At 40.3% G+C, this 25183-nt stretch overlaps 2 protein-coding genes across 6 annotated transcripts in view; both read left to right on the top strand.

The window, feature by feature from the left end:
• The window catches only part of HKR1 (HKR1, GLI-Kruppel zinc finger family member), a 410249-nt gene that overhangs the window by 199643 nt on the left and 185423 nt on the right, over nucleotides 1-25183 (top strand). The window lies entirely within an intron of this gene.
• The window catches only part of ZNF420 (zinc finger protein 420), a 45424-nt gene continuing 34479 nt past the window's right edge, over nucleotides 14239-25183 (top strand). Inside the window, exons 1-3 of one of the 5 annotated variants that reach the window (XM_025368056.1) lie at nucleotides 14239-14330; nucleotides 14405-14618; nucleotides 16413-16456. The gene's annotated coding sequence lies outside the window, so the exon portion shown is untranslated. Of the gene's footprint in view, nucleotides 14331-14404; nucleotides 14619-16412; nucleotides 16457-25183 lie in introns of those variants that run through there. The other 4 variants (XM_025368053.1, XM_025368051.1, XM_025368054.1 and 1 more) reach the window with 4 other exon arrangements.

Here is a 25183-nt window from a genome sequence, read left to right as displayed (position 1 = left end):
GCCATTGCAGTGGGGTGTGATAATTCATTGATGCTATGCGGAATGGGATACAAAGAGGGGTGTAGGGACAAGTACCAGTTGAGAAACAAGCAAAGAAAAAGGATTCATAAGTGGAAAATTGTTTTCAAGTTGTCAGATGATCCTAATTAGCATCATGAGAAAACAACATGATGAAGCGAAGGAAAATATTTAAGATGTCTTTTTAAAAAAGAGCCATGATGGCCAGATTTTAAGTTTACCTCTCATAAAACCAATTTTAAAAAAACAAAAACTTAATTTCCAAAGGAATGTAAAAATAAGGAAAAATATTTTAATTTGTGATAGAAATAAGAAATTGAGGCATCCACATATCCCATACTTTGAGGACTTTCTTACAGGAACAATACACGTAAGATGAGACAGAAATCACCAAGATCTGAGTCGTAAGTTTCTGAGGAAGAAATGAGGCAAACGTTAATTCAATGTTGAATGGTGACAATCATTGCTCTGAGCAACTTAACAACTCATTAATTCTCAAAAAACTTCCATCTATAGATTTAGCCTCGCTTTTAGGTCATAAAACTGAGGAACTGACAATTTCAGTAACTACAATTTGCTCACGTCACACAGAAAGTAGTGGAATGAGAATTGAAATCTACATCTTTTAACGTCTAAAATCTTTGCTTTTGACCTCTACACTATTAAAAGTTACTAACTGGACACGTGGACAAAAGAATGGTTGGTATGTTTGTTGTCTCCTCAGATGTGGAGAACCACATAAGTAAAGGGGAATGAGGCAGTAAAGAAAGAACTATGTAATATATTTAAGTGTAAGTATTAACTAGTGGGGAAGGGTTCTAGAAGCCATAGGAAAGATGGGATGAAAAACAGAAAATACATTACTTTTAAGAGGAGGAACATCTCATTTTTTGAGACCAGAGTAAAGAAGATATGGAGACGGCAATGGACCACAATTTTAAAACGTAGCCAGAGTATTTTACTTCATGTCCATGAAAATCTTTTATGTTCCTCTGAGAAATTAACAGACTTTTTCATGAAAGACAGTGCAAACTATATAATGAATTTTGTTAATTTTAGTTTTATGTCCTAATTTGTTTTTCCTATGAAGGCCAGATTCAAATTTGAAGCTTAATTCTTAATGAACTTATTTCTATATATTTGTAATTGCAAGTTTCTCCTTAATCACTTATGTTTTCCTGACTAATTTTGATTCACTTAGGGTTTTCCATCTTATTGTTGAGATTATTGTAATCTACTTTACCTGCCTTGTAGAATAAGATAATAAAATAAATACATCATTTAAAATTCACATAGGACTTCATCATTTCTTCTTCGTGGGAGACAGTAGAATCCTGAGATGGCCAAGCGAGGGGATGGGTGAAAAAATAAGCCATGAAAAACCCCACTTGCTTAGCAGCTCTAGGAAAGGCAGACTAGGAATCTCCAGGTAGTTCAGATCATCTGGAGGAACTTTGTGGGGAAATAATCTTAAAGTCTATCAAAAAGCCAAGAATAACTACACTGTTTGCAGGCACCAATATGTACAAGCATGACTGACAAAAATCCTATGGAGCTTCAATGTGGATTTTTACAAATTATTTTTAAATTAAAAGTGTAATTCAGAAGATATTTTTAAGCTAGCTCCATACTTCATTCTTCAATCTATCCATCCATCCATCCAATCACAAACTTACAGAAAGTTGCAAGTATAGCACAAGGAACTTGCTTGTTACTGAACCATTTGAAAGTAAATTGCTGACCTAATGCTACATCACCCCTGAAACAGGAATTAAAAGAAATTAAAGAGTGTGTAAGCAAAAACTCAGTTGTATGTGAGAAAACCCAGTTCCCCCTGAGAAAGAGAAAGAGCTGGAGTCCTTTAAAAAATTAACTGCCTTTTTCCTGTGGCTAGTGAGCCTTACCTCTCCTCCCTTCCCAGGCATTGTGAAGACCCTGTTTCCCTAGATGTGCAGCTGCAAAGTCACTAGACAGATTAAACTCAAGTCGCAAAACGTGTTTTTCCTTGAAAAGTGAGAAATGATGTAATGCATGTCTCAACTGAATAAGTGCCTTTGTTTCTTGCTTTTATAGTATGCTTCCCCCTGCACAGATCTCCCCCCTCCCCACACCCCCACATGATGAAATGCTTAAAAGGTAACTTAACTCTTTGTTTGGGGCTCAGTCCTTTGGATGTTAATCCAACTGGGCTGGTGCACCTGAATAATTAATTAATATCATATCCTCCTGAACCCCATCAGTCTAATTCCTTAAAGATCCCACAACACCCCTGAATATGCTGTGTATTTCCTACAAGAAGGACATGCCCCTACCTACATAACCACAATCCAATTACCAAAATCAAGAAATTAACCTTTATTTATTATGACCATAGATATCAGATTCAAGTGTTGCCAACGGTGTCATTAATTGGATGGCATGAAAGGAACAAATTTAGAATCATGCATTGCCTTTAGATGTCATGTCTCTTTAATCTCCTTTAGTCCGAAACAGTTTCTCAGTCTTGCCCTTTTATAACCTTAACATTTCTGATTATTATAAGTCAGTCTTAGAAGAATTTCCTTCCAATTTGGTTTTCTCCTATGTTTCCTCATGATAAGGTTCTGAGTTGTAGAAGGAATGCCACAAAAGTGATGCACGTGTCTAGCAGGGGCACATGATGACATTCTGTCCTCTTACCGGTAATACTCCTTGATGAAAGAGGATTACATCTTAATCAGTAATTAAGATGTACCTGCCAGGCTTCTCTACTGCAAAATTACTCTTTTTTTCCTTTGTAAAGATTTTATGGGGAGGTACTCTGAGACTATGTAAACACACCATTCTTCATCCAACTTTCAATTTATTAATTTATGCCACTATAGGCTTGTGATTTCCTATTTCATTCAGAGGTTTGTACTGATTATTATTTATTTTAATGACCAGTTTGCTGCAGATTTGGCAAGTGGGAGCCCCTCCTGTGTGGGTTTTGTGGCCTTTAACAGGTTCCCATCATTCTTTGAGTGCCCCTTACTTACACATATAAGATGTTCCAGGCTCATCTTGTATTTGCTCTGCCCAACACTGGAATCAAACATTTCTTCAAAGAACCCTGATTTTTTATCAGAGGAAATAATAATAGTAGTCAAATATATATTTTATGTGCGTATTTGTGTGTATGAAACATATTTGATCAGTCCCCCTAGAAGAAGCCACTATCCCATTACTGCCGCAATACTCGCCCTCCTCATTGCACGCAAACTATAGTGCCCTGCTTTAGGCCTAAGCAGCTTCATTGGCATGTATGCCTAGCTTGCTCAGCCCCTAATGGATTTAGGATTATATTATTAGGAAGAGAAGGGAAAATGAAGAATCTTCCCTGTTGGGGTGGATCAGACCCAACACCAGGTCGTCGGGTGACAAAGTCCGGTGGAGTCAAAAGATTGAGAAAAAGTTTGAGAGAGAAAAGTGAGACCCAAGTGGCCATCGTGATTGTGGAGGCTGCGAAGGCCCGAGCTCTGGGAGCCCACGCTATTTATTGGTAATCAACAAAGAAACAGGTGGTGAGAATGTGGAGGTCAAAAGGGCACATTGCATTAAGCACATGATTGACAGCTGTGATGGTTTAGCATTTGCTCTGCTACTGGAGATAATGGAGAGCAGGTTCTTTTAACTCAAGATACAATCAATCCTGGCAGAGCAAGGAGCAAGGAGCCAGCAAGTCTAGACACATTCCAGAGCCACGAGCCCTGGATTCTATCTAAGCCACGAGGGATTTTATGCCCTGGGCTTAGATTATGGTATGTCGGGGTAGCCTTCCACCCTTTAGCACAGAGCTTGGTGTTCCAAAGGCCACAAGGGGTTTTAGACCCTGGACCCAGACATGTTCCAAGACTCTTTTACATTATGTCAGACATGCAAGCCTTGCCTCAGCTTCTCCCAACACTCAGCTTTTTCCCAACACTTTCCCACCTGGATCAGAGAGATGCAATGTTTGAAGGACTTGACCCTCTATTGCTGGCTTTTGAGATGCAGGTGTAGCAGGATGAGCCATGGACAAACCCCCTCAGACATTGAGATAGTGAAGGGAGTGACTTTAATCAGCTGGAAGCATTAGCAGGCTAGCGTCTTAAAATCCGAGCTCGTTAGGTGCTCAACTTCTGTCCTTTTTAAGGGCTCACAACTCTAAGGGGGTCTGCGTGAGAGGGTCGTGATCGATTGAGCAAGCCAGCAGGTACGTGACGGGGCTTCGAGCACTGGTGGTCTGAGTGAAACAGAACGGAATGGGAGGTTTCACAGTGTTCTTCCATACAATGTCTGGAATCCATAGATAACAACAGTTGCTAGGTCAGGGGTCAAATTTTAACTACCAGGCTTAGGTCAGGCAGGCCCAGGCCTGGTTTTGGGTCAGGTTCCTTGGTTTCGGGTCTGATTGCTAGGCGCTGGGCTACCTGACTTTAGTTTTGCTTCTCTTTCCTTTTCTGAGTATTAAACAATATAAAACAATATGAGAGGGTCTCTCTTTCCTCATTTCCCTGCTTTGAGACTCTCGCTTTTTATTAGTAGGAGTTCTCTTGTTTTTGCTACTTTATGCCTTCTTGTGCAATAGATTGATAGTGATTCATATAGTATACTTGTGCTGAAGCATTTTGGCGAACTAAGGTAGCAATGAAGCTTTTTATCATTTGAAGAAGTACAGGTATCAAACAAAGGAGCAGTAAGCAGGTTTCTTTTACTATTATAACTCCTATTATAAGAGTTTTAAATCCTCCTAGTGCTGGGAACCACCTTCTAAACATGGTGTCAGGGTCGAATCCATGCTACACTTGTACGGGCACCTGTGCCAGTTTTGTTACATCCTTATGTCTTCAACTACTTGCCCTTAATCATCTACGTGTAGACAGCAATTAGTAAGGTTAAATTTCTTACAGACCTCTCTTTGAGCTGCTAGCAAGTAGTCGAGAGCCAATCTAATTTGATAGATAGCATTTCTTATCTGAGTTTCTTGCCAGGCCAGAATAGTCAAGGCTTTATTAGTGATGATTTCTAAAATAGCTTGCAAATGTATGATTCGGTTGAGCATGTAAATGGGGGTCCAGTAGCCTTATGAGCCATCTTGTGTCTAAGTGGCAGGCCTATAGTACTGTATAATTTTTTTAGGAGGCCATTCATCATCTTTTTAATTACCTATGGCTACATTTCGCTTTTCACAGGAAGCATAGACAGGGAAGACTAGGAGCTCTCCTGTTTTTATGGGCAGTAGGAAGAAAGATGGTTTAATAGTGCCAGTAACACAACTACCTGTCCACTGGTCAGGCAGCTTAGTGTAGGCTCTATGTCTACATATCCAGGATAGCCCAGTGGGGGCCATCCAGTCCCGGGGGGATTCTGGGTGGACCTAAACAGTCTGCAACTTTGGAAATTTACTGAATGGATTTTTATCTGTATGGTTTGAACTCCACCATGTAACTGTGTTTGTGGTACCATTATACCGTTTTTGTCCTAGGCAACTAAGTCATCCTACAGAATGAGTGAATTTCCTTTATTTTTTTTTTTAGCTATGCAATATTGTCTAATAATTGAGACTTTTAGAACCTAGAAATGATCAAGGTGATTCTTTTGGGCTGGGAATTTATCAGGAACGGGTCTGTAGGCACTAATTCTCGGACTTCTTATGGCCATTGATCGCCTATTACAGTTTCTCCACAAACATAACATGAAGTGACATTTAGAGACTGGGCTACATGCTCGGTTAATTGCAGAAACAAATTTCTGGTTTTTCCTGGAGTCTCTGGTACTGGCACATTTAGTTCATCATAGAAAGTCTGAAATACTGGTTCCGGAGAGAATTGACGAACCTCCTCTTTTACTACGATATTTACTTTAGGATCTAGTCCTTTTCTATCGATGCCTACAGATACGTGTTCTCCGTTTTTCTACCTTGGGTTTAAGGGATTTGTAATTACTAATTTCAAGGGGTTGCAGCTTCCACTCGTACAGGAGGGGCTGCCTTCTCCTTTTTGGAGCTAAACAGGATCTTTTTCATCCTTTTTCTAAGTAGTCTAGATGACACAAGACCAGTAATTACATTTCCACATGAGCTTAATTCATGGCAGATAAACTTATTTCCTGCCGTGTAACTGTTTTGTTTAATTTAAAGAACCGCATCTCATTCTATGCTGATTGCTGTTGATAGTGGCACAAGTATTAAATTTTAGGGTTATATGCTTGGGGACTCCTCTTTCTTCTGTCCCAGCTATTACTTTACTTGTGTCCCTTAGAAAAGGACTAGTCCTTAATTTTATTTTAAAAACTGTGATCATGGGAGGCTTAAAATGGGTCATAACACGCATCAGGTTGGTTACTTCCTGGGCTACATACCTTAGATAGAATAGCATTATACAAACAAGTTTCTTTTAGAGTCCTGGTACACTTATAATAACCATAAAATAATAGGACTATAGCAATCTTTTGTCCTACCTCAGTGACTTGATGTATGTACTGGGAACAGTGTGAGGAAGGTCAGTTGAAATCCTTACTGTACAAGTCCAAATTTTAAGGAAAATGAGTCCTGCAATGAGTTTCCTCATGCTTCGGCCATGTGTGGACCAGTCAGCTTCCGGGTGTGACTGGAGCAGGGCTTGTCGTCTTCTTCAGAGTCACTTGGCAGGGGTTGGTGAAGCTGCTTCTATCCACGTACAGCTCCCAGTCTACTGATGTTTAAGGATGGTCTCGGGAGGTTAGACCTGCTAGAATAAACTGAGTCCAACACTTCTACACAGTTATGTTTAACTGGGCTCTCTGATACCAGGAGTAAGGTGGCGGGTTTTAGGGTGTTGCAAACTTCAATGGCTATGCGGAGATTTTCACATAGCAAGCTTTGGTATCTAGTCAGTCTAGCATTCGTTAGCTAATGATGTCCTTTGGTATTTATTAAAGTCACCACAGCATGGGGGGACTTTAGGTTTAGGTTTTGCCTAAGAGTTAGCTTATCTGCTTCTTGTGCTAACAGGGCCATTGCTGCCAAGGCCCTTAGACATGGGGGCCAGCCTTTGGAAACCTCATCTAGTTGTTTTGAGAGACAGGCCACTGGCCTTGGCCAGGGCCCTACAGTCTGGGTTAAAACTCCCAACTGCCATTTTCTTTTTCTTTTTGACACATAGAGTGTGAAAAGTTTTGTCAGGTCAGGTAGCCCCAGGGCTGGGGCCAACCTGAGTTTTTCTTTTTACTCACGAAAAGCTTGTTGCTCTTGGTTTTAATTGATGTAGTTTATCTAACTTATATTTTTATTGAATGTCATCTACCAAAATATTGACTTAAATCCTGTAACTATTTGATTTCAAGCTTTAAATTGAGCCGGTATTCTTTGCAGGGCTGTAATTGCATCTAAATAGATGTGAGAGTTGAAAGACTTATAAGGAGCTTCTCTCACTTTACGATGTCTCCTCCCTCACCAAGACTCTTTCATTTCTTTTTTAATCATGTCTTTCTTTTCCATGATCTGATATGGAAATTATAATTGGCTTAAAAACTTAGAAACCATCTTGCATATAGTAAAGATAAGAAATTGATCAGACTCAGACTGTGGAATTGAGACCCATTTCCATGGTTGTCAGGGAAGCAAGGCCATCCTAGGAAGGGCTAGAGAAAGCTACAGTCAGAGTTGCCTCCACACAATTCTGCAAAGCTCTAATTATTTTCTGAGAACAAGGGACAAAAATTCAGGCAAGCACACAGAATCCGTAGGATTCACAAAGGAAGAAGATATTCCAGATTGTAAATCTTAATTTGGGGGAGAAGATGTCCTTCCCTAGCCAGATGGATTCTCCTAGTTTCCAACATAAAATCTGTAAATAATCTCTCTGAATTCAGTTATCTCTACTCCTTTTAGGAAAAGTCTTGAAAGTCACTGGCCACTGCAATGAAAACTTGTTAATCACACAAAGCCAGGGTCAAGATTCATGACATAGATGGCCATTGTGAATGAGGAACTATTCATATGTATTTCAGGATTCTCAATCCAACAAGAGTAGAATGGTTAAAAAGAATTATGATCAATAAACACTATGTAATCTTTAATTAATGTTCCAGTTAAAATACACCATATTAACAAATTTTAATTTGTAATATTCAAAATGCCTTCCATCATTTCAAAATACTGATGTCTTTTAAAATATGAACATTTAAAAGGTATATGCATTTCATTGCAATATTTTGTGTTTTAAAACATGAAAAAACAGATTATAAAATTGTAGTGACATTTTTTATATGACTGTACAAATATTTAATGGCATTTGAAAAGATACGTGTTTATCTTTTGATTGTGACACCTCTGGTGGTTTAAAAAGTTTTCTTTTCCTAGGGCTGGCCAGAGTGGCTCATGCCTATAATCCCAGTACTTTGGGAGGTTGAGGGAGGTTGACTTGACCCTAGGAGTTCAAGGTTACCATGAGCCATGATTGCACCACTGCACTCCAGCCTGGGTGACAGAGCGAGACCCCATCTCTTGAAAAAAGAAAAATGTCACTGACATAATACTGAGTAAAATTTTAAGATTCAGCTTGTTAATTTAAAATTTACAATCCTATGTTTATTAGATGCATAACATTCCACTCCCTGTATACTATAAATTACTTAACTATTTCTTTGTTGAGAATATAGATTAAAAGATCATCTCAAAAATTCTCCTCACAAAGTGGCTAATTCCAGGTCTGGGACAGGGAATGTACAATGTAAGTATGAAATACCTGTGCCAGGTTGGGCGCAGTGGTTCACACCTGTAATCCCAACACTTTGGGAGGCCGAGGCGGGTGGATCACTTGAGATCAGGAGCTTGAGACCAGCCTGGCTAACATAGTGAAACCCTGTCTCTACTAAAAATATAAAAAATTAGCTGGGCATGGCGACAGGTGCCCCTAATCCCAGCTACTTGAGAAGCTGAGACAGGAGAATTGCTTGATCCGGGAGGTGGAGGTTGCAGTGAGCCAAGATCATGCCGCTGTAGTCCAGCTTTGGTGACAGAGCGAGACTCCATCTCAAAAAAAAAAAAAAAAGACCTGTGCCAAAAAGTAAGGAAGTGCTCAAAGACAACTGGGGACACAGGCACCAGCGTCAGGGGTTCTTACAGTCCAATTTGGAACAATTTGAGCAACACAGAGAATGATAATAACAGGCTAAAGTACTTTGGACAAAAAATAAAAATCCATGAGCCATAGTGATACTCAAAAGAGCAAAAATAAAGGGGTATAGAGGGAAGGGCAAAGCTCTTTTATATACAAGAAGGAATGGTAAAATTAAAAATCACCATTTTGCAACTCCTAACTTAATAACTGATTTAGACAGGAATCATCAATGATTATCAAAACCATTAGGTGAAAGGCTATTCAGGAAATGGTTTCAAAATATCCCCATCAGATTACTTCTTGGCCTCAAAGAAAAAAAGGTATTTTTTACCATGGAGAAATCAGGTACACATACTCCGTGAACCAAAGTAATAAAATTTAGTATCACCAGTAATGGATCAAACTGAAATTATGTGTCACTTAATGTGATGCAATAGGAAAAACAGCAGCATTCATAGTCTTCTTGCCACATATATTTAAACTTAACCTAATTATGACAGAACAATCAATCAAATCCAGAATGTTAGGCATTCTACAAGACAAATGTTCTAGACTCTTCAACTCTTAAAAAATGTCATGAAATACAAAAACAGGCTGGGGGAATACTGTTCTAGATTAAAGAAATTAGGCCGGGTGCGGTGGCTCACACCTGTAATCCCAGCACTTTGGGAGGCTGAGGCAGGCGGATCACGAGGTCAGGAGATCGAGACCATCCTGGCTAACACAGTGAAACCCCATCTCTACTAAAAATACAAAAAAAAATTAGCCGGGCGTGGTGGCGGGCACCTGTAGTCCCAGCTACTCGGGAGGCTGAGGCAGGAGAATGGCATGAACCCGGGAGGCGGAGGTTGCAGCGAGCCGAGATCGCGCCACTGCAGTCCAGTCTGGGCGACAGAGCGAGACTCCGTCTCAAAAAAAAAAAAAAAAAAATTAAAAAGATAGGCCCACCTACTGCAGTGTGTGACCTTAATTGGGACCATGGATGGATATTTTAAATACATATATCAGACATTTGGGAAACACTAGGGCAATTTAAGGTGGATTATATATTAGATAATATTATGAATCATTGTTAAAATTTATATGTATATTCATGATATTGAGGTTATGCAGGAGAACAACTTTGTTCTTTGAGATACGTGTTGAAATCCTTAATGGTGAAATATATAATATCTGTAGCTTACCCATAAATGTTGAACAAAAAATAAAAATATGTAAATACATGCAGACAGAGATTAAGCAAATGGTCCAAAATGTTAAAAACTGGTGAATCTAAGTAAAGGATACACAGTGCAAATCATTAAGCTATTCTTTTTAATTTTCCTGTAGCTTTAACATTTTTCAAAATAAACACTTAGGGAAAAGTAATTATATCAGAGTGCCTCAGATAGTTTCCTGGGACTGCTGATTAAATGTTGGACCCATATGTGCTGGCATAAACCTAATCTATTGGAAGAAGGTCAAAATCAGTTGCCAACATCGACAAAGACTCTCAAAATAATCCAGTTCCAGGAAAGAGAACATACTTACCAATGCTGTTTAGGGGCAGCCACTCTAACAGAGCTGAATCCAGTAGCTGGGCTGAAGAGAAAACTAATCGTCAAAGGTCAGCAAGGTCAAAATGGGTCATAAGGACACAAATATGAAACTGGCATTTCATAAACAAGGCACCTCAGGCCTATGAAAAATTGTTGCCTTACTATTCCCTTCTCTCTGCAGTCTTCTCAGATGTAAGTTTTTCTGGATTTTGTCTGCTTCCACAGTTTAGTTTCCTTGGCTCACTTCCTTGCTCCAAAACCAATGTCTCCATTGACTATTTTATTTTATTTATTTTTTATTTTTATTTTTATTTTATTTTAATTTTGAGACGGAGTCTCGCTCTGTCGCCCAGGCTGGAGCGCAGTGGCAAGATCTCGGCTCACTGCAAGCTCCGCCTCCCGGGTTCACGCCATTCTCCTGCCTCAGCCTCCGAGTAGCTGGGACTACAGGCGCCCGCCACCTCGCCCGGCTAGTTTTTTGTATTTTTTTTTAGTAGAGACGGGGTTTCACCGTGTTAGCCAGGATGGTCTCGATCTCCTGACCTCGTGATCCGCCCGCCTCGGCCTCCCAAAGTGTTGGGATTACAGGCGTGAGTCACCGCACCCGGCCGACTTTTATATTTTAAAATTAAATTTTAAATATATGAGCGATGTTACCTTGTTGAGAGAGAGAGGCCGGGCGCAGTGGCTTACGCCTGTCATCCCAGCACTTTGGGAAGCCAAGGCGGGCGAATCACGAGGTCAGGAGTTCGAGACCAGCCTGGCTAACATGGTGAAACTCTGTCTCTACTAAAAATACAAAAAAATTGGCGTAGTGGCGGCGCCTGTAATCCCAGCTACTCAGGAGGCTGAGGCAGGAGAATCACTTGAACCTGGGAAGCAGAGGTTGCAGTGAGCCGAGATCATACCACTGCACTCCAGCCCAGGCAAGGTTTTCTGTCCTTGCAATAGTTTGCTCAGAATGATGGTTTCCAGCTTCATCCATATCCCTATAAAGGACATGAACTCATCCTTTTTTATGGCTGCATAATGTTCCATGGTGTATATGTGCCACATTTTCTTAATCCAGTCCATCATTGATGGACATTTGGGTTGGTTCTAAGTCTTTTTTGAGACAGACTCTGTCTCCAAAAAACAAACAAAAAAAACGGAGATAAATGATCCATAATGCTTAAGTTCCCTTTGACATTTACTTCTCCCCTTCACCCTAAATTCTCTCTTCTCTCCCTAAAGGTTACCATTAACGAGGAGTTTGGTGTGTATCCCTCTATAAAATATATACTATTTTTATACTAATTATATCACATAATATTCTAACAAACTCTTCTCACTTCCTGCAGTCTACGTTTCTGATGGTCTTAACCTTTTTAGCTTAAAGTACCTCTTTGTGAATCTGAAAAGCTGCCTATACTTTTAAAAAAAAATCACGTTATATCAACACATATAAAATGTCAGAAGTTTAATATACAAGAAGCCCATCCACATGGAATGTATTCATCTCAGGTGAACAATTGTTTTTTACTTTTAATAGCTTCCTTTTTCTTGCAAGCACTCATCGTAACTATTCAAAAGCCAAAGGTAGTGACCCAGAATCACACAGATGTCGCTCAAGATCAATGCATGCTGTTCAATTTGAAACCAGAATGTGTGTCACCTCTTAAACAAAAAAAGTATGTATCTCTCATATATAATTGGACATAATTCTTTTTTATTTTTAATTTTATTTTTTATTATACTTTAAGTTCTAGGGTACATGTGCACAACGTGCAGGTTTGTTACATATGTATACATGTGCCATGTTGGTGTGCTGCACCCATTAACTCGTCATTTACATTAGGTATATCTCCTAATGCTACCCTCCCCCAGGCCCCCACTCCACGACAAGTCCCGGTATGTGATGTTCCCTACCCTGTGTCCAAGTGTTCTCATTGTTCAATTCCCACCTATGAGTGAGAATATGCAGTGTTTGGTATTCTGTCCTTGCGATAGTTTGCTCAGAATGATGGTTTCCAGCTTCATCCATGTCCTTATAAAGGACATGAACTCATCCTTTTTTATGGCTGCATAGTATTCCATGGTTCATATGTGCCACATTTTCTTAATCCAGTCTATCATTGATGGACATCTGGGTTGGTTCCAAGTCTTTGCTATTGTGAATAGTGCCACAATAAACATACGTCTGCATGTGAATCGGACATAATTCTTGCCCGACTTTGACCCACTCTATCTCAGTGCAATATAATTATCTATATTTCACATAGCTATGCCTGATCACACACACAGGTTCATTCACTCAAGAATTCTGGTCCCCAAATTTGCTATTCCAGTCACATTACCGGGAAGAGATCAATGTATTTGATATATGGTCTTGAAAGACCAACTTTTATTAATGTTTTTCCCTCTGAAGGAGTGGTGAAATTATACTCTATCTTCTCTGTGCTGGAAGTTCACAAGTTTTTGATTATTCAAAAATCGTAAAAGGTCAAGAGGTCTTGAAGTAAGTAAAAATAAGTTCAGGTTTACCAACAAACTCTACAGCCTTAAGTTACTTTCTGCCAATCAAGGTTTTCTCATCAGAAAATGAAGTGTTTGACCTAGAATTTGGGAAATCTGACTAGTGCTGTACTGTCCTAAAATTCACTCTTCTTATGTATAACATAATTTTATTGTTTTATTCGTTGATGGCCTCTCAACCTTACCCAGTAATAGCAGAAACTTTACCCTCTAATTAGAAAATAATGGATATCTACTTTTGGCCTACTGTGGCAGAGGAAAAGGCAGTTTACCCTAGGACTGGTTTTGCAATAATCTTTCTAAAAACAAAGAAAAAACTACGTTAATTTTGGATTCTTCCCCATAACACATATATTTGATCCAATAGAAAAATCATGTCTAAATCACTTGTCAGATAAATTGATTATCTTTTCCAGATTACATTACTACTTAAGGAAGAAATAACCTGGCCATAGTATTTTCATTGTCACACGCGATCACACACAGCTCATTTGCTTTTGGCACCCTTACAGACACTGAAATACAAGCACAAGGAAAGCACGTTTATATAACACAAATCACCAGTCAATTACGGACACACACAAAAAAGCAGATATACATGCAGATACCCTTCATAAGCAAACCATGGTAGAGAGCTGTGTAGAATCGTCTTACTGTCAGACGATTCTACACAGTTATAAAATCCCATTACTACGCAGCTTAAAGTACAAATCACCTCACACCCCACAGCAGGAAGAATCACACACAGGCAGAAACAACCATACACACCCGGTCACGGAAAGACTCTCGGTCCACCCGGCATCTCCCATTGTCACACACACGCGCACACACACCCCAAGGGCCTGGCAGGGCACACAGACGATCCTCTGCAAATCCGAGGTTCCGGCGGGTCCCCGCACCGGCCCCGGGTCCTCCCTCGCATCTGCCTGGACGGCCGGTCCCACCCTCTCTCCTGCCAGGGGTAGACCCCGGAACCACTCAGAGCTCGCTCTGGAAGGCACTGAGCGCCTAACGCCTGCGCACCAAACGTGGGCGGGCGGGCACTCCCAGAAACCTCTGGGGCGCGGCAGGCCGAGTCCACTAGCCCGCGAGAGGTGAGCCGCCCGGGCCTCCTCACGTCCTGGCCAGCCAGCCAGGCGCTGGACTACATTTCCCAGAGGCACCGTGTCCAGAGTGCCGGACTACATTTCCCAGAGGCACCGTGTCCGGAGCGCTGGACTACATTTCCCAGAGGCACCGTGTCCAGAGCGCTGGACTACATTTCCCAGAGGCACCGTGTCCGGAGCGCGGCTTCATTTCCGTTAGTTTGCGAGACTTGGAGGCCTCGCGTGGGGAGAGGGCCGCGTCTGTGGAGGAGCTTGACTCCGCACCTGCTGGGCTGGCGAACCCGAAATCGGGCTTGGAACCCGGGCGCCAGATCTTGGACCCTAACTGCATCTCTGTCAAGGTAGGAGTGTCCGGGATGTCAGAGCAGACATGCGCGGAGAAAGCGTCGCTGGGGTTACTTGTGTGGCCGTGTCTCCGGTTTTGTGTGCAGGCTACAGCTTACCTGGTATTGGCGACTGCCTGTGCATACACTGGACGTGTGTGGCTGTGGTTTTGTGTATGAGCATTTGTGTGACTGTGAGTTGTTTGTGACTCTGAGGGTGTTTGTGACTGCTTACCTGGCTGGGATATACTTACGTGACTATGATTGTGTGTGTGCCGCGTGTGTAATTGGAGTTTGCCTGTGACTATGAAGTGTGTGACAGTTGTGACAAGAGTGTTTGGATGTGCTTGTGTCACTTTGAGTTTGTGTATAAACCTGATATCGTGTGACGGATTTGCCAGTAAATTTAAGGTGTGTGACAGTGTTGCTGTGACACGGTGTTTGTGACCGCGTGTTTCCCTGATCTGGTACTTGGTTGGGTGACTGTCTGATTGTGTGTGACTGTGGGGTTGTGTGTGCTGTTTTCCTGACTGTGTAAAGAGACTAAAATTGCAGCTTTGAAAGGGTGTTTTTGGCGGTGTCTCTGACAAGGTGCTTGGATGTAATTATATGCCTTGACTTAAAGGGATTTTGTTTGACACGAGGTGGTCTAACAATGTAGCATAATTGGGTGATTGTGCCTCTAGCTGTGTGACTGTGGAAATGTGATTATGTGTGACTTTATGTGGCCATTTGTATAGTCTGTGACCTTATGGGGGTTTAGTTCAGTATAGAAGTAAATTTCTTTTTGGTATTTCTGGGGTTCATTTGGGGCTGAGGTCGGCCTATGGATTATGAGTCCCATGTGGCTCTGTGCTCCTCCCATGTGGCTCTGAGGACTTAAGGACTTTTTGTTTTGACCACAGTAGCTGCCCTTTCATACATAGCTTGTATTGCTTTATTTCTGTATCCATCCTCGGTTCACCTTGGGAAATGTAGTTATGGGTTCACGACTTCTTCCCTGCGTCCTCTTGCCTTATAGCCTTAGGGGGATTGGATGCAAGGAAGTGGCAAGAAATAAGGAAGTCAGACATTTGGACACCTGAGTGAAGAACAGGAGTTATTTGCGAGCCACAGACCTGGTCTTGGGATGAGAATTTTAGGGCTGATAATACCTTCAAGACAGCCACTGGATGCTGGGCGTGGTGGCTCACATCTGTAATCCCAGCACTTTGGGAGGCGGAGGCGGGTGGATCACCTGAGGTCGGGAGTTCGAGACCAGCCTGACCAACATGGTGAAACCCTGTCTCTACTAAAAATACAAAATTAGCCGGGTGTGGTGGCGCATGCCCGTAATCCCAGCTACTTAGGAGGCTGAGGCAGGAGAATTGCTTAAACCCGGGAGGTGGAGGTTGCAGTGAGCCAAGATCATGCCACTGCACTCCAGCCTGGACAACAAGAGCAAAACTCAGTCTCAAAAATATATATATAAATAAATAAAAAGACCACTGGAAATGTAATGGGATTCCAGGCGTGGGAAAAGTTTCAGAGGGAGTGCTTTAGGAGACAGCAACCCAGTTCTGAACCTGAAGCACTCCACTGCAGGGCTGTCTCCAGTGTACAGCTTTGAATCCAGAAATAAATTCAAGCCCAAGACAGCTGTGACCTGGCCCTTCTTTCTGATACAGAAGGTAGAAGACCTGTTCTAGTCTCCTCCTGACTTTTCTTTATGTTAAATGAGATTGAGGATGGAGGAAGAGGATATGTTATAATTTAGCATATTCCCCAAGAAAGGCATAATATCTCATTCCATTTTTCTTTTTCTGAGAGTAGAGCCCAGAGGAGAAAGAATGGCTGTTTCAGTAGCAGTGTCCAAGGTGAGTATTTCCTCTTTGTTTCCTGAAATACATTTGTTATTACAGGACATAGACATCTTTGTTTTCTTTTTGAAATTTCCTGCCTTCTCACATGATAGAGGGGCAAGGCAATTTTTGGTAGATTGAGAGGAAAGAAAATGTGCCATTAATTGGGATAGATACTTCTCAATAGTGGTTAAGTTTGGGAAGAATGGATTCGAGACTCATGGATTTCAAAAGGGGAAGAGGGAAATAGCTCCATTGTGTTATTTAAAAAGGGAAAGAGCTCTATTGTGTTATTTCTGATACAGCACCATTTTGGTTTTTTAACTTTTTATGGAAAGTTTCAAATGTATATAAAAGTATAATGAATATTCCTAGCTTAAAAACGATCACGGCCTGGTGCGGTGGCTCATGCCTGTAATCCCAGTACTTTGGGAGGCCGAGGAGGATGGAACGAGGTTAGGAGATCGAAACCATCCTGGCTAACAAGGTGAAACCCCATCTCTACTAAAAATACAAAAAAAAAAAAAAAAGCCGGGCGNGAGAATTGCGGAAACCGGGGCGGCAGAGCTGGCAGGGAGCCGACACTGCCCCCCTCCCCCCCAGCCTGGGCCCCCAGGGCGAAACACTTTTAAAAAAAAAAAAAAAAAAAAGCGATTACTTTCCAATCTTGTTTCATTTATTCTACCTTCAGTTCAAAAATCCTTTCTAGAGCCGGGCACGGTGGCTCAAGCCTGTAATCCCAGCACTTTGGGAGGCCGAGACGGGCGGATCACGAGGTCAGGAGATCGAGACCATCCTGGCTAACACAGTGAAACCCCGTCTCTACTAAAAAAATACAAAAAACTAGCCGGGTGAGGTGACGGGCGCCTGGAGTCCCAGCTACTCGGGAGGCTGAGGCAGGAGAATGGCATAAACCCAGGAGGCAGAGCTTGCCGTGAGCTGAGATCCAGCCACTGCACTCCAGCCTGGGCAACAGAGCGAGACTCTGTCTCAAAAAAAAAAAAAATCCTTTCTAATTTGCCCTTTTGATTTCTTGACTTATAGGTTATTTTGATTTGTCGTGTTTTCAAGTATTTTGAGGATCTTCTAGAGATCTTTTGTTACTGATTTCTAATTTCGTTACATTGTGTTCACAGAATATGCTTTGTATGATTTGAATCCTTTTAAATTTATTAAGATTTGTTTTATGACCCAGAATTTGATGCATCTTAGTAAATGTTTCATGTGCACTTGAAAAGACTGTATTCTGTGGTTGTTGGGTGGAATGTTCTATAAATGTCAACTAGGTCAGGTAGGTTGATAGTACTTTTTTAAATCTTCCATATCTTTACTGATTTTTTGTTTGTTGGATTTTTCTCCTTGTAGTTTCTTTCAGTTTCTGCTTCATGTATTTTTTTGTTTGTTTTTTTGAGACAGAATCTTGCTTTGTCACCCAGGCTGGAGTGCAGTGGCATGATCTTGGCTCACTGCAACCTCCACCTCCCAGGTTCAAGTGATTCTCCTACCTCAGCCTCCCAAGTAGCTGGGATTACAGGCGGGCACGACCATGCCCAGCTAATTTTTGTATTTTTTTTTTAGTAGAGATAGGGTTTCACCATATTGGCCAGGCTGGTCTCGAACTTCTGACCTCAGGTGATCCGCCCACCTCGGCCTCCCAAAGTGCAGGGATTACAGGTGTGAGACACCATGCCTGGCCTGCTTCATGTATTTTGATGCTCTATTATTAGGTATAGAAAGGTTTTAGATTTTTACATCCTACTGGTGAATTGACCCCTTTATCATTAGGAAATGGTCTTCCTTATCCGTCATATTCTTTGCTCCAAACATCTACTTTGCTTGAAATTTAATGTAGACATTCCAGCTTTCTTTTCATTAATATTAGCATTGTATATCTTTTTCTATCCTTTTTAACCTGCTTGTGGTTTAATATAAAGTGTATTTCTTATAGGCAGCATGTATTTGGGTCTATGTTTTTATTCAACTTTGCAATCTCCATCTTTTTTTTTTTTTTTGGGACAGAGTCTCACTCTGTCACCCAGGCTGGAGTACAGTGGCGCCATCTCGGCTCACTGCAACCTCCTCCTCCTGTGTTCAAGTGATTCTCCTGCCTCAGCCTCTTAAGTAGCTGGGATTACAGGTGTGCACCACCACACGCAGCTACTGTTTTTGTACTTTTAGTAGAGACAAGGTTTTGCCATGTTGGCCAGGCTGGTCTCAAACTCCTGAACTCAGGTGATCTGCCTGCCTCGGCCTCCCAAATTTCTGGGATTTGGGCATGAACAACCACACCGAACCAGCAATTTCCATCTTTTAATTGGAGTATTTAGTCCATTTATATTTAGTGTGATTACTGATATGGTTTGGTTCAAATCCATCATTTTGCCATTTGTTTTATATTTATCCCATCTGTTCTTTATTTCCTGTTCTCACTTTTCTGCCTTCTCTTGGGTTGAAACAAAGAGTTTCAAAATAACAATACCAATATTTTTACCAACCATATGAATATAGAAAAACAATATAAAGTCCTGTTGGAGTTTGATAGGATATAGCCCACTAGGGATCTATAATCAAATTACTGTGTTTAAAAGTCACCTAAAATAATACTTCTCATATGGTTAAGCTGCCAACTGGAAATGCAGTTAGGCTCTCTCTTTTTTTTTTGGAGACGGAGTCTGGCTCTGTCGCCCAGGCTGGAGTGCAGTGGCCAGATCTCAGCTCACTGCAAGCTCCGCCTCCCGGGCTCACACCATTCTCCTGCCTCAGCCTCCCAAGTAGCTGGGACTACAGACGCCCGCCACCTCACCCGGCTAGTTTTTTGTATTTTTTAGTAGAGACGGGGTTTCACTGTGTTGGCCAGGAGGCTCATTTGTTTTATATTGCTTTTCATGTTTAGGGATTGCTTTTCTCCCACTATGATTTAATTTTGTTTTAAAATTACATAACATATATCCAAAATCAAAACAGAATAAGATGAATTTGAGGAAGTCTATTGTCCATTTCTGTCCCCTCTACCTGCTTCCTTCTTCTCTCTATAGATAACTACCTGTATTTCTCATTGGTTTTTACTTTTATTTTTCTTTTAAATGATATATGTGTTTATATATATGTGTATGTGTGCAATTTTTATTGTTAATTAAAAGGAATATTCTATGTACTCCATTCTGTACCTTTTTTCTTTTTCACACATTACTGTATCCTGGAGATAACTCTATAGGAGCCTATAAAGGTCTTCCTCATTTATTTTTATAGCTGTATATTCTCTTGTGTGGGTAGAATAGTTATTCAGCCTGTCTCTAATGGATGGCCATTTTTTTTTCCTAGTATTTTACCATTACATAATGTAGCAATCAATAACTATATGTTGTTTCTATCTGTGGAAGTTTATATTTGGGGCAAGTTTGTAGAAGTGGCCTACTTTTAGTTTATTTTAATGCTTTTTGTAAGTTCTGCATAAATTGCAACTCTGTGTCATAATAAAGTTGGTACAGTTCTTCATTTTTCTCCTTTCTAATGTTTTCCTCCATTACCTAACTTTTAAAAAATTGTCTAAGAGTATGTGCTGTTAAATATTCTTTTTTTCTCCAAATTTAGTGAGAATCTTTTGTTTTTAAAACTATTACATGTCCTTGTTTAGAGTTTCAGGAGGCTGCTGTTTCTTTGTTTTCTGATATCAAAGTAGTTTCTAAATCATGCCAACGTGATTTAGAAAATACAAAAAGAAAGACACAAAGGAGAAAATAACAATGACTGGAAAAACCATCCTCTGGAATGAATCGTTCATATATAGAGTCCATTCTTCAAGTCTTTTTCTTTAACTTATTATGGAAAAAGTTAAAACATATGCAGAAGTAAGTGTAGTGTCATCTATCCCATATACCCTACCCATCACTCAACTTCAACACATATCAATTTATGGCTAAACATGTTTCATCTATACCCCTATTTCTTCTCCCACCTCTCCCACACCCCCCTTTAAAAAACAACATAGGTTATTTTATTTTATTTTATTTGTTAGAACAACTCAGCAAAATAAAATTCCTGTTTATTGTTGGACAATATTGTTTCACACATACATTAAACAGGCCAAAAAAAATAAACAGCAACTTCATAGACAAAAAAGGAAAAAAAAGAAACCTTTTATCTTTGGCCTTTTTAACCATCTCAAACAAACCAACTGCTTATAGTACAGCTAAGTACATACACAAAAAAGTTACTGGAATGCTCAGAATAAGATTGTTTTTCTGTTGTCATTTTTGTTTTTTTAACAAGGATTTTTTTTCTCCTTTGAGATTATAATGAACATGGTCATACCACAAGTAAAGACAGAAGTAGGACAGAGAATGCTCCAAAGGCTGGTTTGGTCATCCGAGATCATTAAAAATGGCTGACCTTAACAAAATATGTACAAAAATATAAAATGTAAATAAAAAATACAAACAAATTTCCTTTTTAAAGTACTTTTAAGAAAAAAAGCAGGGCCTTGGAAGTTTTGGTTCTTTTTTCCTCCCCTGTTGCAAATTCTCATGGTTTGCGTTAGGTGGTGGAGAGTGTGTGTCATCTGCGGGTGGCATTGCCCACGGTGGGTGGGCAGGCCTCTCTACTCGAAGGTGACCACGTTTAGATTCTGAGACGGGAAGTGGAGGGTGAATAGGTCATGGTGGCCTTTCCCACAATAGGCCCCGGTGTGTGATGTTCACCTTCCTGTGTCCAAGTGATCTCATTGTTCAATTCTCACCTATGAGTGAGAACATGCAGTGTTTGGTTTTCTGTTCTTGCGATAGTTTGCTGCGAATGATGGTTTCTAGCTGCATTCATGTCCCTACAAAGGACACAAACTCATCCTTTTTTATGGCTGCATAGTATTCCATGGCGTATATGTGCCACATTTTCTTAATCCAGTCTGTCACTGGTGGACATTTGGGTTGATTCCAAGTCTTTGCTATTGTGAATAGTGCTGCAATAAACATACTTGTGCATGTGTCTTTATAGCAGCATGATTTATAATCCTTTGGGTATATACCCAGTAATGGGATGGCTGGGTCAAATGGTATTTCTAGTTCTAGATCCTTGAGGAATTGCCACACTGTTTTCACAATGGTTGAACTAATTTACAGTTCCACCAACAGTGTAAAAGTGTTCCTATTTCTCCACATCCTCTCCAGCACCTGTTGTTTCCTGACTTTTTAATGATTGCCATTCTAACTGGTGTGAGATGGTATCTCATTGTGGTTTTCATTTGCATTTCTCTGATGGTGAGTGATGATGAGCATTTTTTCTTGTGTCTGTTGGCAGTATGAATGTCTTCTTTTGAGAAGTGTCTGTTCATATCCTTTGCCCACTTTTTGATGGGGCTGCTTGTTTTTTTCTTGTAAATTTGTTTGAGTTCCTTTTGCTGTGCAGAAGCTCTTTAGTTTTATTAGATCCCATTTGTCAATTTTCACTTTTGTTGCCATTGCTTTTGGTGTTTTAGACATGAAGTCCTTGCCCATGCCTATGTCCTGAATGGTATTACCTAGGTTTTCTTCTAGGGTTTTTATGGTTTTAGGTCTAACATTTAAGTCTCTAATCCATCTTGAATTAATTTTTGTGTAAGGAGTAAGGAAAGGATCCTGTTTCAGCTTTCTACTTATGGCTAGCCAATTTTCCCAGCACCATTTATTAAATAGGGAATCCTTTCCCCATTTCTTGTTCTTGTCAGGTTTGTCAAAGATCAGATGGCTGTAGATGTGTGGTATTATTTCTGAGGGCTCTCTCTGTTCTGTTCCATTGGTCTATATCTCTGTTTTGGTACCAGTACCATGCTGTTTTGGTTACTGTAGCCTTGTATAGTTTGAAGTCAGGTAGCGTGATGCCTCCAGCTTTGTTTTTGCTTAGGATTGTCTTGGCAATGTGGGGTCTTTTTTGGTTCCATGTGAACTTTAAAGCAGTTTTTTCCAATTCTGTGAAGAAAGTCATTGGTAGCTTAATGGGGATGGCATTGAATCTATAAATTACCTTGGGCAGTATGGCCATTTTCACGATATTGATTCTTCCTATCCATGAGCATGGTATGTTCTTCCATTTGTTTGTGTCCTCTTTTATTTCACTGAGCAGTGGTTTGTAGTTCTCCTTGAAGAGGTCCCTTACATCCCTTGTAACTTGAATTCCTAGGTATTTTATTCTCTTTGAAGCTATTGTGAATGGGAGTTCATTCATGATTTGGCTCTCTGTTTTTCTGTTATTGGTGTATAAGAATGCTTGTGAGTTTTGCACATTGATTTTGTATCCTGAGACTTTGCTGAAGTTGCTTACAGCTTAAGGAGATTTTGGGCAGAGATGATGGAGTTTTCCAAATATACAATCATGTCATCTGCAAACAGGGACAATTTGACTTCTTCTTTTCCTAATTGAATACCCTTTATTTCTTTCTCTTGCCTGATTGCCCTAGCCAGAACTTCCAACACTATGTTGAATAGGAGTGGTGAGAGAGGGCATCCCTGTCTTGTGCCAGTTTTCAGAGGGAATGCTTCCAGGTCTTGCCCATTCAGTATGATATTGGCTGTGAGTTTGTCATAATAGCTCTTATTATTTTGAGATACATTCCATCAATACCGAATTTTTGAGAGTTTTTAGCATGAAGGGCTGTTGAATTTTGTCAAAGGCCTTTTCTGAATCTATTAAGATAATTATGTGGTTTTTATCTTTGGTTCTGTTTATATGCTGGATTATGTTTATTGATTTGCGTATGTTGAACCAGCCTTGCATTCCAGGGATGAAGCCCACTTGATCATGGTGGATAAGCTTTTTGATGTGCTGCTGGATTCGGTTTGCCAGTATTTTATTGAGGATTTTTGCATCGATGTTCATCAGGGATATTGGTCTAAAATTCTCTTTTTTTGTTGTGTCTCTGCCAGGCTTTGGTATCAGGATGATGTTGGCCTCATAAAATGAGTGAGGGAGGATTCCCTCTTTTTTCTATTGATTGGAATAGTTTCAGAAGGAATGGTACCAGCTCCTCCTTGTACCTCTGATAGAATTCAGCTGTGAATCCGTCTGGTCCTGGACTTTTTTTGGTTGGTAGGCTATTAATTATTGCCTCAATTTCAGAGCCTGCTATTGGTCTATTCAGGGATTCAACTTCTTCCTGGTTTAGTCTTGGGAGAGTGTAAGTGTCCAGGAAATTATCCATTTCTTCTAAGTTTTTTAGTTTATTTGCATAGAGGTGTTTATAGTATTCTCTGATGGTAGTTTGTATTTCTGTGGGGTTGGTGGTGATATCCCCCTTATCATTTTTTATTGCGTCTATTTGATTCTTCTCTCTTTTCTTCTTTATTAGTCTTGCTAGCGTTCTATCAATTTTGTTGATCTTTTCAAAAAACCAGCTCCTGGATTCATTGATTTTTTTTGGAGGGATTTTTGTGTCTCTATCTCTTTCAGTTCTGCTCTGATCTTAGTTATTTCTTGCCTTCTGCTAGCTTTTGAATGTGTTTGCTCTTGCTTCTCTAGTTCTTTTAATTGTGATGTTAGGATGTCAGTTTTAGATCTTTCTGCTTTCTCTTGTGGGCATTTAGTGCTATAAATTTCCCTCTACATACTGCTTTAAATGTGTCCCAGAGATTCTGAGATGTTGTATCTTTGTTCTCATTGGTTTCAAAGAACATCTTTATTTCTGCCTTCATTTCGTTATGTATCCAGTAGTCATTCAGGAGCAGGTTGTTCAGTTTCCATGTAGTTGAGCGGTTTTGATTGAGTTTCTTAGTCCTGAGTTCTAGTTTGATTGCACTGTGGTCTGAGAGACAGTTTGTTATAATTTCTGTTCTTTTGCATTTGCTGAGGAGTGCTTTGCTTCCAACTATGTGGTCAATTTTGGAATAAGTGCGATGTGGTGCAGAGAAGAATGCATATTCTGTTGATTTGGGGCAGAGAGTTCTGTAGATGTGTATTAGGTCCGCTTGGTGCAGAGTTGAGTTCAATTCCTGGATATCCTTGTTAACTTTCTGTCTTGTTGATCTGTCTAATGTTGACAGTGGGGTGTTAAAGTCTCCTATTATTATTGTATGGGAGTCTAAGTCTCTTTGTAAGTCTCTAAGGACTTGCTTTATGAATCTGGGTGCTCCTGTATTGGGTGCATATATATTTAGGATAGTTAGCTCTTCCTGATGAATTGATCCCTTTACCATTACGTAATGGCCTTGTCTCTTTTGATCTTTGATGGTTTAAAGTCTGTTTTATCAGAGACTAGGATTGCAACCCCTGCTTTTTTTTTTTTTGTTTTCCATTTGTTTGGTAGATCTTCCTCCATCCCTTTATTTTGAGCCTATGTATGTCTCTGCATGTGAGATGGGTCTCCTGAATACAGCAAAGTGATGGGTCTTCACTCTTTATCCAATTTGCCAGTCTGTGTCTTTTAATTGGACCATTTAGTCCATTTACATTTAAGGTTAATATTGTTATGTGTGAACTTGATCCTGTCATTGTGATATTAGCTGGTTATTTTGCTCGTTAGTTGATGCAATTTCTTCCTAGCATCAATGGACTTTACATTTTGGCATGTTTTTGCAATGGCTGGTACCTGTTGTTCCTTTCCATGTTTAGTGCTTCCTTCAGGATCTCTTGTAGGGCAGGCCTGGTGGTGACAAAATCTCTAAGCGTTTGCTTGTCTGTAAAGGATTTTATTTCTCCTTCACTTATGAAACTTAGTTTGGCTGGATATGAAATTCTGGGTTGAAAATGCTTTTCTTTAAGAATGTTGAATATTGGCCC

This window comes from Theropithecus gelada, chromosome 19 (assembly GCF_003255815.1).
Source record: "Theropithecus gelada isolate Dixy chromosome 19, Tgel_1.0, whole genome shotgun sequence".
NCBI classification, from domain to species: domain Eukaryota; kingdom Metazoa; phylum Chordata; class Mammalia; order Primates; family Cercopithecidae; genus Theropithecus; species Theropithecus gelada.
The sequence above is the reverse complement of the archived record's forward strand: the minus strand, read 5'-3'. Positions and strand labels throughout refer to the sequence as shown.